Below are 14,234 nucleotides of genomic sequence, written 5' to 3' on the forward strand. Positions count from 1 at the left end.
GAATCCTCTGTCTCAGGCCACTCTATGGCCACGACAAGTGGTATTCCTTTGTGTGTAGAATACCCTCATCTTCTCCTCCCAGATCTCCAAGTCTCATTGCATTACGGCATCTGGCTAGGATTGGGGGCTAAAGGGTGGACTGTTGTGGTCAGCTTCCAAAACTGCCTGTCCCCATGAGCCTTATCTTACCTGGTATCCATGCCTTTGTGTCCTTTCCCGCATTGAGTCAGGCTGATCCATATGCCCAAAAGAATACTGCAGAACTGACAGTGAGTAACATCTAAGGGCAGGTTGTAAAAGACATTGCAGCTTCTGCTTGGCGTCTCCTTGCTCGCTCTGGGGGTAGCTAGCCCCCATGCCGTGAGGATACTCAGCAGCCCTGTGGAGAGGCTCACGTGGAGAGTAACCGAGGCTCGCTAAAACAGACAGCACTAATTTGCCAGCCATGTGAGTGAGCCACCTTGAAGGCAGATCCTCTATCCCGAGTCGAGCCTTCCGCTGACTGCAGCCCCATGGGACGTCTGACTACAACCCCTTGAGAGACTCCGAGCCAGAACTGTCATCCAAGCCTCTTCTGAATTCTTGTCCTTTAAGTCACTCTGGGGTCAAGACTTTACTGTTATACAGGTAGAGTTCCAAGCAAAGGCAGGGAGGAGCACCTTCCATCCTTGTAAACAACCTTGTCAGAAGTAAACTGTGCCCACCTAAAGTAGGAGGTAATGGTTCTGCTTCTCATTTTCGTGACAGAGCATGGAACAGGATGAAGATTTACCTCAGAAAGAAGTAGGGAAGCTATAGCCACATTTTCAAGTATTTTGGGAAAAGCAATTCTGGACTGCAGGTTCTTCAGGCAGAAAACACCAGGGTGGACAATTTTACCCTCAGATTTTGACTTAAGTTTGCATATGTCTCAGCAGATATGAGCCCTGGATCCCTTCAGGAGCAGATCTACATAACATTACGTTTAACTCTTACTCCTGAGATTAGGTCCCCATGCAAATAATAGTTTCCACCCTAGTTGTTTTTCCTGTAGACTGCATGTCAGTTAGTAATTATTCTCCTGGGAAAAGTCTAGCAGGCTGACTCAGCTCTTTACGTCCTTACACTCCGCCAGGCAGTGGGGCTGTAAGTGTGTTTTTGAAGCAGTGGAAACAATCTTCCAGTGAGAGAGTTTATGGTGATATCAGCCATAGAATATATTGTCAATACTGCAGGTTAACAAGGTTTTATTTACTTATTTATTCTTTCTTTCTTTTTTTGCTGAGGAAGGGTCGCCCTGAGCTAACATTCATTGCCAATCTTCCTCTTTTTTGTACATGAGCCACTGCCACAGCATGGTATAGGTCTGCACCCAGGAATTGAACCTGGGCCACTAAAGCAGAGTGGAGCACACTGAACTTAACCACTAGGCCACTGGGGCTGGCCCAAGACGGTTTTAAAATATCAGACAATTCTTAAATATTCCATGAGTTTTTCCTTTGGAAAGGGAGAACTGAAATGTCGGACATGATATTTTCCTATGGTAAGAATAATATAAAAGCTAAAAAAGATAGAATAAATTAAAATTAAAAAGGTAGAATAAATCTAGCAAGTTCTCCCAGAGATAGTGGTAGAACTAAAGAAGTGATTGAAAACCCAAGAGTAAACTAAATACAGAACTTGCATCAACCATTGGCTGTTGTCTTTTTTGCCTGCAGCCTTGGTGCTCCTCACTACTGCCTAACATTCACCCCGTTAGTGATCACTAGTGAGCATACAGCCTGTGTGATGCTGGAGGGCCCATGGCTCTTTAGGACATATTCTGTGCCGCCAAGTAGCTGAGTATCTTGTAGGAGAAATAAAGACGTACACAGAGTTGTGTATGATATAAGCCACTAGGTGATATAAATGATAAATGCTTACTTGGATGTCCAGAAAGGAGATTGCTTGAGAGCTGGTTCTTAAATAATAGCTAAAAGTTTTGCAAGTTGTGAAAGTAATACATATTTATTATAGAAGGTAAAACCAATATGAATAAGCAAATAGAAGAAAATAGAAGAAGAAAAACACACTGTTAATAGTTTTACTGTATATTCTTTAATCTTTATTCTCTCTCTCTGTGTAGTTATCTAAATATTACCAATCTATTCATTACATTTTAAAGCATAATTGGGATTATATTATATACATTCTATTATTTTTTTAATATATAGAGAGTGATTTTCCTACATCAATAAATATCTCTTCATAACATTTTTACATGACTGCATATTTTATTACTAAATGTCCTATTGCTGAACATTTAGGTTATTTATAATTTTTCCCATTATAAACATTGGTAATGCAAACATCTTTTTAGCAAACTTTTTGTGCACATCCATCATTTCCTTAGGATACAATCCTTAATGTGAATTTCTGAATAAAAGTACATGTAAAATTTTAGAGCTTGCTGACAATTTCTTTCCAGACTGGTTGTACTCATCACACTTCCATTAAGGATATGTATAATATTGATAGCAGTGGTGGAGAGGGAAGACATTCCAGGCACAGAGAGTGGTATGAGAAATGAATGGATTGACAAAAAGTATCTAGGAAGTTTGGCTGAAGCACAGAATCTGCGCAGCATAGTGGCAGAAAACATGATTGGGAAGGTTGCTAGATCATAGAAGGCTTGAGTGCTGAAGTTGGGATTTTTTTAACTTCTTTAAAAAAGCGGGTAGTTGACAATCATTGAAGTTTTGAGAGAGGATAGTGACATAATTAAAATAAAGCTTTTAGGGACATTATTCTTTAAAAATGTGCAAAGTGATATCATCAGAAAGAATGTTTAGGTGGTCAAACTTCAGCCTACAGAGAACAGAACACTTTCTAAGAACAGAAAATAAATGAAAGATGTGAAACATTTGGAATGTGAGAAAGGAGGCAATGTCAAAGGTCACTAGTCACTGTGGGGTTTGGGGTCTACTTGAAATGAGACTAACATTAAATGAGCTAGTGGGAGCCACTGGATTATAAAGGTTACAAGAAAAAGCTGCTGGAAGAAGAGGAAAATAATGAGTTCTGTTTCGGATATATTTTATCTAAAGTGTAGGTAGTGAATTCAGCCAGAGTCCACTGGAAAATACTGGACTTCAACTGGGAAAGAGATCAGATCTGGAGAAACGAAGGGTTTAAGTGTAATATTAGAGGTTTTGATGTTGTTGAGGTTGTTGGATTGATGAGATCTGAGGAGGAGAAGATAACAAAGAATATTCAGCTGAGTACTGATCATTGCACGCGTGTGCCACCAGAGGTTGGGGAAAAAACATCCAAAAGTGTTAGAGATATCGGTGCCTAGTACCAGCACAGGGATGGGGCTAGTGCCTGTTTCCACAACCCAGACCTGAAAACCTTATAATTCAAGGGACGTTGGGTAAAGTGCATGGAAGGATCTTGCCTTGTTGTAGCAAATAATTTGCCCTGTAGTTAGCACTGCTCTGGTTCTGCCTAGTAAATCTTAAAAGGAAAACCTGAGAGGGGCAAACTATATCCATGAAGCCTAACTGCTTTCAAGAACACAGTTCAAGCACATTTACAAGAATAAAAAAATATCCAGCACCTAGCAAAGTAAAATTCACAGTGGCTAGAATCCAGTAAAAAATTGTGAGGCACGTGAAGAATTAGGAAAATACAGCCCATAATGAGAAGATAGATTGATCAATCAAAATTGACCCCAAACTGGCACAGATGTTAGAATTAACAGACAAGGACATTAAAACATTTATTGTTCAAAACATTAGGTAGAGACATGGAAGATATAAAAAGACTCAAATTGATCTTCTAAAGATGAAATCTGCAGTGTAGGATAAAAATACTTTGTTTGGGGTTAATTTCAGATTAGACATGAAAAAGAAAAGATTAGTTAACTTGGAAGATGTAGAAATAGAAACCATGCAAAATGGAGCACAGAGGGGAAAAAGAATAAAACAAAAATGAACAGAACATCAGTGAACTGTGGGATAATGACAACTTCAAGTGGCCTGATATAAATGTAATTGGAGTTCTCAAAAGAGAGAAGAGAGAGGTGGAGATATAAAAATTATTTGAAGAAATAATGGCCAAAATTTTTCCAAATTTGATGATAATTATAAGCTCATAGATCCAAGAAGCTCAATGAAATTCAGTCACAATAAAAATGAAGAAAAACACACTGAGACAATATATTCAAATTACTCAAAATCAGCGATAAAGAGAAAATGTTAATACAGCCAGAAGAAAAAGACATGTTGTATAGAGAAGGACAAAGTTAAGGTTATAGCAGATTTCTCATAGGAAGCAATGCAGGCAAGAAGCCAGCGGAGCAAATTTTTAAAGTACTGGGGACAAAAGCTGTCAACCAAGAATTATATGTCTGGTGAAAATATCTTTTGAAAATGAAGGGAAAATAAAGATTTTTAAAGACATATAAAAGCTGATAGAATTCACCCAGCAGACCTTCATTTTAATAAATATTAAAGCAAGTCTTCAGGTAGAAGGAAGATAATATAATTTGGAAATTCAGATCTATACAAAGGAATAAAGAGCACCAGAAATGGTGAAAGCATGATAAACATACAAGAATTTTTCTTATTACTTGAATTTTTAAAAATGATAATTGACTGTTTATGAGTTTTTTATTTCTTAATCTTTTAAAGTGATAATTCACTTTAATCAAAAATAATGCCAAAGCAGTATGGAATAGGTAACATATGTAAAATAAAATGTGTAACAAAAATAACACAAATGTTGTGAGGGAAGAAACGGAAGTATCTGTTACCAGCTTTGTCAACTATACATGAAGAAGTGTAAGATCATTTGAGTGTGTATTCTATAAACCCCGAAGCAACCACTAAAACTGGCCAAGAAAGGAGCTATTACAGAATCATAAAATAATTAATCCAAAACAAGCAGAAAAAGAGGAAAAGGAAAGAAAGCACAGATGAGACAAATAAAAAACAAATAGCAAGATGATAGATTTAAATTTAACTATATCAATGATCACATTAAGTGTAAATGGTCAAATAACGTGATGAAAAGGCAAATATCACCAGATTGGACAAAAAAGCCAGACCTGACCATATCCTGCCTACAAAAAACACAAATAGGTTAAAAGTAAAGGATGGAAAAAGATTTCTGTGCTAAAACTAACCAAAAGATTGCTGGAGTTGCTATATTAATATCAGACATAGTAGATTTATGAGCAAAGAATATTACCAGGGTAAAAGAAGGTCATTTCTTAAACATAAAGGAGTCGACTCATCAAGGGAAGATGATAATATGTTTCCGGCTTAAACACATTATCTCACATGACAGGGAACGTAGAGATATCTGGTTCCAGGGTTTGCTAGTTCAACAGCTCAAAGACATCAACAAGGACTCAGGTTATTTCCATATTTCTGCTATCCCCAGAATGTCAAGTTGGTCCTCAGACTGGCCTCCCTAATGAATGCAAAATGACTGTCATCATTTTAGACATTGCATCTAGTGGAAGAAAAGGAATCTCGTTTTCCCAATTGTCCCTAGCAGACTCAAGTGTTTTTTTTAATCAACATTGGGTCACTTATCCACCTGTAAATGGAACCAAACACTGGCAAGGGGAATGGTATTACTGATTGGTTTAGACCAGCAATGAGCAAAATTTTCCTGTAAAGGGTCAGATGGCAAATATTATAGTTTTGCAGGCTATATGGTTTCTGTTGCAACTACTCGATTCTGCTATTGTAGCACAAAAACATTCATAGATAATATGTAAATGAATGACATGATTGTAGCACATTTTTACATACAGAAATGCCAGTGGGCTGGATTTGACTTGTGAGCCATTGTTTGCTGACTCCTGATTTGGACTAAGCAGCTGGAGTGGAGACAGGGCTCCTTTCCTTGAGGGCTGGATACTTAAAATCAGTGTTCTCTAAGCAAAAACATTGGAAGGAACAGCTGTTGGGTAAGCAATCAGCAGTATCTGTCACATACTGTCGCTGTGTCCTCCACAGCACCACATGGTCAATAAATATTGGTTGAATGAATACTGAATGTTACATGTACTAATATGGTGAATGAGCACCTCTGCAGACAGAACTAAGCTTTGATAGTTTCAGCAAGTTGTTTCCACATTCTCACTTCTTTGCCGCAGGGTCTTGCAAATCCTCGAGAAAAGATTCATTCTCCTTACAGTTCTTACATGATACCACTTGGGTAAGCTGGAAAAAAACCAGGTGAGAGAGAGAGAGACCATGGTACTGAAGCGACATCTCTGCTTCCCCAAGACGACATCCTTGCCTCGCTCAGGTCCCTTACATCAAAGCTTCCCAGCGGCAGCACCACAAATAATAAATTAAAAGAGAACAGATGAAGCACGGCAGTGTCTGGCTGAAAGGCTGAATTATGATGTTACAAAGAAAGAGAAAGGGAAGCCCCCCTCTTTTTTTTTTTTTTTAACTTAGACTGAACTTCTTCCCTTAGCTAGTGAACACCGTTCTGTTATTTCTGCAAATGTGTTCCTTCTGAACTGAATGTATACATGCTGTGAAAATATGTAGGTACCTGCTAGGATGATCCATTTCCCAAAAACATCCAACAATTGGAAGAGTCATATCACCTCTCTAATTGCAGGTTTGAGGGCCCCCTTCCTGCAGCTAACCAGGAGTTATCATATTCTTGACCCATTTGTTGTTCATCCAGCCAGGATCCTAGGCAATTCGAGCCAGGAAGGCACTTTTCTCAAGAAATGACAAATCAGTAGTCAGCTTTTAAATGATTTTATTAATGGGATGAATTCTAGGAAAGGAAACTTCAGGGTCTATTATAAAAATATTTTGTTTATACAAGTAAGAGCCTTCAGGAGTGTTGCCTTTAATTTAACAGAAACAGAAAAATCCCAGACATGCTGAAGATGCCGAGTCCAGCTCCATGCCTCTTTTCCCTCAATGCAAGGACATTTGCAGGAAGATGCAATTAAGACGTGGAGAACACCGTGGCCTCTGGGCTCAACCTTATGGGTTCAGATCTCAGCTCTGTTATTCACTGGCTTTACAAATTCGGTCAAGTTGATTAAACTCTCCAAGCCTCTGTTTATTTCTTTTTCAAATGGGTATGATAATAGCACCTACCTCCTAGAGGTAAGATGAAAAGATTTCATCCATGCAAAGTGCAAAGGAAGGGAAAGTGACTGAAATGATAGAGAGAGGTACAGCGACCATCCTGTTGCAATAAGGGCATGTAGAGCTGGAATTGGGGCTCCAGTGGTTATACTTTCTTCTTCTTGTTCTGCTTCCACCCCAGCCTGACCCTTCTTAGTAGGCCTCCCAGGAACATGGATTTCTCTATACAGAGAAAAAATGAAGAATATATTCTGGGCAGCCTGGCTCAGTAAGTAAACAGAGGTGTGAGCAATTGTCTTCCGTCTGGCCACTCATTTGATGAGGCCAATGGAACTGGGACTCCAGGGGGAGAAAATCTGGAGTCCCACTCCTGGCCATGTCAGCTGAGGCCTTCTGTGCTGGGCTTTTAAAGATTTTGTGTTTCCATTCTCTCTTCTTGAAGTTGAAGCAGCTCAGAAAAAACAAATTCTTGAGTCTGCATTTTTAATCAAGTGTAAACATTGGTTTCCTCAGACAATGATAGGAAATATGAGCCAATCTGGGGGATGTTTTGAAGAATAGCATAAGCATTATTGTGAAACATTTTACGGAAAGTTAAATTCTAGGAATATGATAAATAATAAATATTCATATTCTGCTCCAGTCTTCTGATTTCAACTCTCTACTTAAGCCACTTTAATTAACATAAATACGTGTTTAGTATCCTAAATACATGGCTTTCCTCAGCCCAGGATGACTATTTTGGCCACTTTTCCCATATTGGATTGATATATTTATCATAAGCTCTACTTCTACCATATCATATGTGGTTTTCCTCCTAAAATCTCGTTCTCACAGTATTTTGAATCAGTATTGCTTCAGGTCACAGCAGCCCAGGTAGGCAGAATCGCTGTCCCCAAAGCTGTGGAGATGGTGTTCTTCTCTACCCTTTCTGACAAGAATATTAACTAAGGAGTTGAGTGTAGTTCCTGGTGCCAGCAGATGTTCTCTGAATCGTATTCCATAAGCCACCTTCAGTTCCTTCTTTTATTTTTACTGATTGAAGATTGAAGTTCGTTTCATATACAAGTTTTACTCACTTTAGATGTGGCCTAAATAGGTGGGCCCGACATGCAGGAGACGTGACAGAGAGGAGAGACTGAATCCTCGGGGTACAACGCTGAGTGCCAAGGCCAAGCCCCGCCGCCTATTGATGGCCTGATCTTGAGAAAGTCACTTTGGGTCTCTCAGTTTTATCTGTAAAATGAGAATATTTTTAACATCCATATTGTGGATTAGTTGAGAGAATCAAGTTAAAACCTTTACGTGAAACTTCTTGTTAGTATTTGTCTCGCTATGTTGGGCTCAATTTCTTCTTGACCTTTGCTAGAGATCTGCCTAGTAACCCAAAGCGCTTGTTGCCTCACTCAATACCTTCTCACAACAGTAAGAAGAACAATTTCTTCCCAAAGGGGTTGGGTTTCCTGCCGCCAAGGCTGTGGCCTCTGCTACCTCCGTCTCTGCTCAGATACCAACTTAAACTGGAGGAATCCTACTTAGTCAGATTCTCTCTCTCTCCTCTTTTCCTTTCCTGGGTTTTACAACTACGATTATTTTTTTCTTTTCTCTTTCCCATAACAACTTCAGGATGACTTTTGTAATATCATTAAATATCAGAATTAAAATAACAGTTCCTCTCTTTCATGGAGTCTTTTCCCTGAGGGAAGTCTTTAGCTAGAGGTTGACCAAATCCAGAATAAGTTTTCATTTTTACTAATTTTTGTGTCTCACTTTGTTCCTAGTGTAACAGTGACATCTTGTTCAATCTGCATAAGCGGCTGTATAGAAGAGGAAATTGCAAAAGGAACACGAATCACTATCATGCCTTTCACTAATTTATGCATGTGAGGTTCATTTCCTCTCGCAGAGCCCAGGATTAGAAGTGATGGATGCCTCCCAGGGGCCCGATCCATCATCAGGTAGATGCTCTGCCACCTCTACAAGGAATAGCCTGGTTCTTTGAGATGCTTGTTTCTTTCCTTATTTTCTTTACTGTTTCTTGCTTGCAGGGGTTATTTTTTTTCCATAGCTTGGGTTTTACTGTGACCTGGAATGAGAAAAATCATTCATGCACGAATGCATTTATCCATTCATTCATTTACTCAATAAAAATGCATGAAGAGTCTACTTTGTGCTAGACCCTCTACCACGCACAGAAAATAGCACGTGAAGAAAAGTCAGCTGTATCCCTCATGGTTTCCAGTCTTGGAGAGGCAATAGACAGATAAACCAGGCAGTGCTTATAATGGGCTGAATGCCTGAAGAGAAGACTGTCTCTATACTATTGCTATGGGAGAATAGGAAGAGCTAGTCTTTTACAGTTTTTACCATGTGCCAGACACTCTTCTAAGCATGTGGTATGTAGTAAATTGTTTAATCTACACAGCAACCTTATTAGGGAGATATAATTTTATCCACTTTTATAGTTGAGAAAATTAGGCATAAATTGTCCAAGGTCACAGAGCTGATGCCTTTTTTATTTTTAGGGAAAGGTGAGCTGAAAGAAATGAGACCTTGCTGCTGGTGTTGGTTAGTGTGTTAGACAGTTAGTCACTGGATAGATGGCACTGCTGTGGTTTAGGCACAGGGCTGCCCTTAAAAGGTGTGGATATTTACCCTAGTGCTCATCTGGGGAGGAGTCAGGGGCAAGGAAGGAGGGCAGAACTTAGATCTGGAGGAGGAGTCATTCCTGCCTTTCTATGGGCCTTGCTCTTTGGGCTTGGACCCATATATATATATATATAGCCCAGATATAACTCAGGGTGCACGTGCATGTTGGGGCTGCCATGTACCTTTGCATGGCGCAGCCTCAGATTCATCAGGAAGTTGACCCTAAGAGAAGCCTAGGACCATGGGCCAGGGTCTGTGGGTTCCCAGAAGAGCTGTTCTAAAGAACAGTAATAATAACGATCCCCACAATTGGGCCAATGACCATCATCATCTTTATGATAATAGCTAGGATTTATTGAGCACTTCTCCAGTGCACAGTGTTGTTCAATGCTTTGAATATACCAGCTCCGATCTTCTAACTATGCAATGAGATAGATATTATTTGCCTTTTACAGATGAGATTACTGAGAAATAGAGAAGTTAAATCATTTGCTCAGGATTATAGTAGTAAGTGAAGAAGTTGCCCCAAGGAATTAAGGAAAAGGCTAGTGGTCATGCTCGGTCCAGAAGTTTTAAGACGAGTAGGGCTTAATGCCGGGATGGCACTGGCAGCAGTGGCCCAGACCTGCTGTGGTGAGAAAAACATTGTGGATGTCAGCTCAGGAGGGGCCTTGACAACAGGAGCATGGAAGAGCATTGAGGTGGGCAGTGGTGGCACAGGCATTGGCCCACTTGTAGCGAGGAAGGAGGAGCTGGAGCAGAGCAAGGGAGACAGGGCAGCTGTGGCAAGGACACACTCATGTTAGACACGTGCTGGGACTGCCCAAGATAAAAGGAGAGGAAATGTGAGGTCCTAGAAGAATGCAGGTCACAAAAGGCTGCATACATATCAGTGTTTTTCCAGTTCACCAAATATTTATTGAGCATCTATTATGTGCCTAGGATTGTTCTAGAAGCTGGGACTCAACAATGGAACAGAACATGCAAAACTTCCTGTCTTCACCGAGCTTACATTCAAATAGGGAAGAAATCCAATAAAGAAGATAAATAAGTAAAATACCATATATCTATGGTAAGTAGTGATGTGTGCCACAGATAAAGATAAAGCAGGAATGGGGGCTAGGAAGTGTGTGTGTGTGCACGTGTGTGTGAGTGTGTGTGGTGGGGGCTACAGTTTGGATTGGAAGCCCAGGGAAGGCCTCACGAAAATATGACATTTGCTAAAATTCTAATTTGAAGGAGGTGAGAGATGAGCTCCACAAGCAGGGGGGGAGAATGATAGGTAGAGAAGCTGGTAAGTGCAAAGCCCTAAGGCAGGAGAGTTCCGGACTTGTTCAAGGAATGTCCAGGAGGCCATTGTGGTGGCTGAAGCAGAGTGAACTGGAGGCAGGATAGCAGGGGAGAAGAAGGGGCAGGAGGCAGATAAGATAGGGTCATATAGATTACTGGAAGAATTTCTACTTTTGTTCTGAGTGATTTGGGAAGTTAATGCAATGCCTTGCGGGAACAGCATCTGCCCTACATTTTAACAGATCACTCTGGCTGCTGCATTGAAAATAGGGGATCAAGGGAGGAAGCAGGCAGATTACTTAGGTTATACAGTAATCAGCTGAGAGATGATGGTGGCTCAGAACAAGGAGGTAGCAGCAGAGTGGGTGAGTGGTGGTCAGATTCTGCATAGAATTTGAAGGTAGAGACAAAAGGTTTTGCTGCTGGATTGGATGTAGGGTATGAGACGAAGAGAGCAATCTAGGATGACTTCTGTGTTTTTGGCCTGCGCATTTGAAAGGATGGAGTTGCCGTATTCTGCAACGGGGAAGACTGGGAAGAGCAGGTCTGCGAAGTGTAGGACAAGGGCTGAGGCTTGCACATGTTAACTCGAGAGGCCTCCTAGCCATCCGAGTGTTGGTGTGTGCTCCTGTGTGCCCAAGACCTGTTGAGACTGGAGAACACACTGAATTGAATCAAATCAAAGAAAGCAAAAATATATATTGAAAATTCTTACAGGTGACAGACAGGTAAAGCAAATTCTTGCAATCTCATGTCATTACTGTTGTTTACAAGTTCTGGTTAGATATATTCTCAGTGGGGCAGACCTTTTGCAGGGTAAGTCCCTCCGCAGAGTGGTGAGCATGTTGTAATCCCAGAAACATGCTTTTGGAGAAGCAACGCCTGAGATTGACAGTGCTAAAAAAGGAAATATCAATATTATGTTATGTATGTGTCTAGTATTTCCTCTCCTTTCTCCATGGTACCAGTAACCCTTCTGAAGCTTGCAACCAGTTAATATCTGTTAGAGAACCTCCTTGATTTTCACCACTTGAAAGTCCAAGTTCGGTCATAGTCTATTATTCATATTACATAGGTTGAGAAGGTCTGTGGGTCAAGACTAACGGTAGATCTGGTTTTACTGTTTACTCTCCTTTCCACCTTTAAATGGGTTGTCAAAAACTTCTCAGAAGGTGAACTGGACGATTCAGTGCTATTCTTTGTGTAATATTTTGAGGCCACTGAGCCTGACTGTATTAATGGTAAGGGGGTGGAGGACAGAACAAGGCAAAGTTCTGGAAATGCCTTACCTGAAACAAGGACCGTGCTTCTGCCTTGGATCAGACAGATTTAACTGCACTTTGGAAACTGAGAACGGTTCATGCACCATCACCCAGAAGAGGTAATATTTACTCCATAGCTGAGAAGTATCAATTATGTGAACTTTTGAGACAGTTAATTTTGAATTATTACTGATATCACTGTAACTATAAGCAGAGGAAGTCTCTTTCTATGTGATTGAGGAGTTCCAAAATGTTTGCAAGTCAAAAAATTATCTTCTAGACCTGCCCTGAGGCATGAAATTTTAACCATAAAATGAGTTAAGGCATTACTCCTATAAGATCATTAGACCTCAGTGCACGCATATTCTATTAGATTCACACCTTGGGCATGCTGCTTCACTGGATTACGTTATCTAGCAAGGTCCTAAACACTGCACCTCGAGTAGGTTAGCTTTGAGAACAAGAGATTGGTGAGGATTTCTAAATGCTGAGCCACCCATTTAAAGTAGGGTGTGTGTCTGGGCTGTTGTGTCTCAGAATGAGACCTTGGACAGTAGGAAGTGACCGGGAACTTGGAGACCAATATTTAATGGGGTGTGACAGCAGAAGAGATGAATATAGTGGAAGATGAGCATCATTTACTGAATAACTTTGCTTTAAACCAGGCTTGATCAACATGCATGGCTTGCTTTAGAGAAAAATCAAATCATATCTTGTCTAGTCCTTTTAGATCATGGCCCCCAGGAAAAACCTAGGGAATAGAAGAGATTGGGACATTCAACTGGAAAGCAGGGTTCCTGGACTTTGCCATGAATGACGCAGGGTCACTGGACATGTAATGTAGTGCCGGCTAGCACAGGGTTTAGTCCTGGTGCAGACATGCATGGATACATCGAAATGAGAGCTCCAGTCATCGAAGCCATTCACAAAAGCCGACACCAGAGCACTTGCCACTATTAAGAAATCAAAGGGAAATTTCCGGAAGACATGCCTCTGTTTAGCATTACCATTCTGTAGATTGTCTATGCTCTTCACCAAGTTGCTAAAAGGAGCAAACAAGGTGAATGGTGATGCCTGTGGATCAGTCCTCACAGCAAGCCCAGGTGTGTGCTTGGTTTCTGGGTCTCTTGCAGGGAAGAAGAAGATGGGTGGAGAGAAGTTAAGTGTCCCAAGGCAATCAGCTAGTGTGAGAGTCAGGGAGAGAATGAGAACCTTCTTGGGCTAGAGTGGACACATACCAGAAGGGGCAAGACCTTCCCATGATTTAACTAAATCTTCTCGCTGTGTACAGCAAATTGGTAGAGAAGGTGTGTCCTTTGGTCTTGGAAAAAAGTCTCTACAATCCCTGCCTGCTTGAACAGTCTTAAACAGAGTGAATTAGAATCCCAGGGAAACAACATTTTCAGGTTACTAGGTTACTAGAAGGGCTAAAAGTTCAATATTAATTTGTCTGGCAAAAATCTTCACCACAGCGATGTGGCATAGACTTTAAGGAGCATCTGGATGTGCTCTGTCTACCATGGTAGCCACTAGATTCATGCGTCTGTTTAAATCTAAATTAAATTAGTGAAACTAAAAAAATTCAAGTTCTCAGTCACACCAGCCACATTTCAAGTGATCAATAGTTACATGAGGCTAATGGTTACAGTATTGGATAGCATAGATACGGAACACTTCCATCCTCAGAGAAAGTTCTGTAGGTCTCAGCTGATCTGGATCATGAAATTGGCCACAGCTTTTCTGTTTCACTATGGAAAGGACAGACACAGGTAGAAGCTACACCTCTGGCACAGATTAGGTACCTAAACACACTTCCTGCCTCTGGGTAGTTGTTGGAGCCTGAGCTGCATAAGCAAATAAGTACGAGTAGTTTTTTTCTCCCCCTTCGATCTGAAAACTTAAGGTAAGCATAACCTAACATTTCTTCTGAGGGCTG

Source organism: Equus quagga, chromosome 7, assembly GCF_021613505.1.
Source record: "Equus quagga isolate Etosha38 chromosome 7, UCLA_HA_Equagga_1.0, whole genome shotgun sequence".
Lineage (NCBI taxonomy): Eukaryota > Metazoa > Chordata > Mammalia > Perissodactyla > Equidae > Equus > Equus quagga.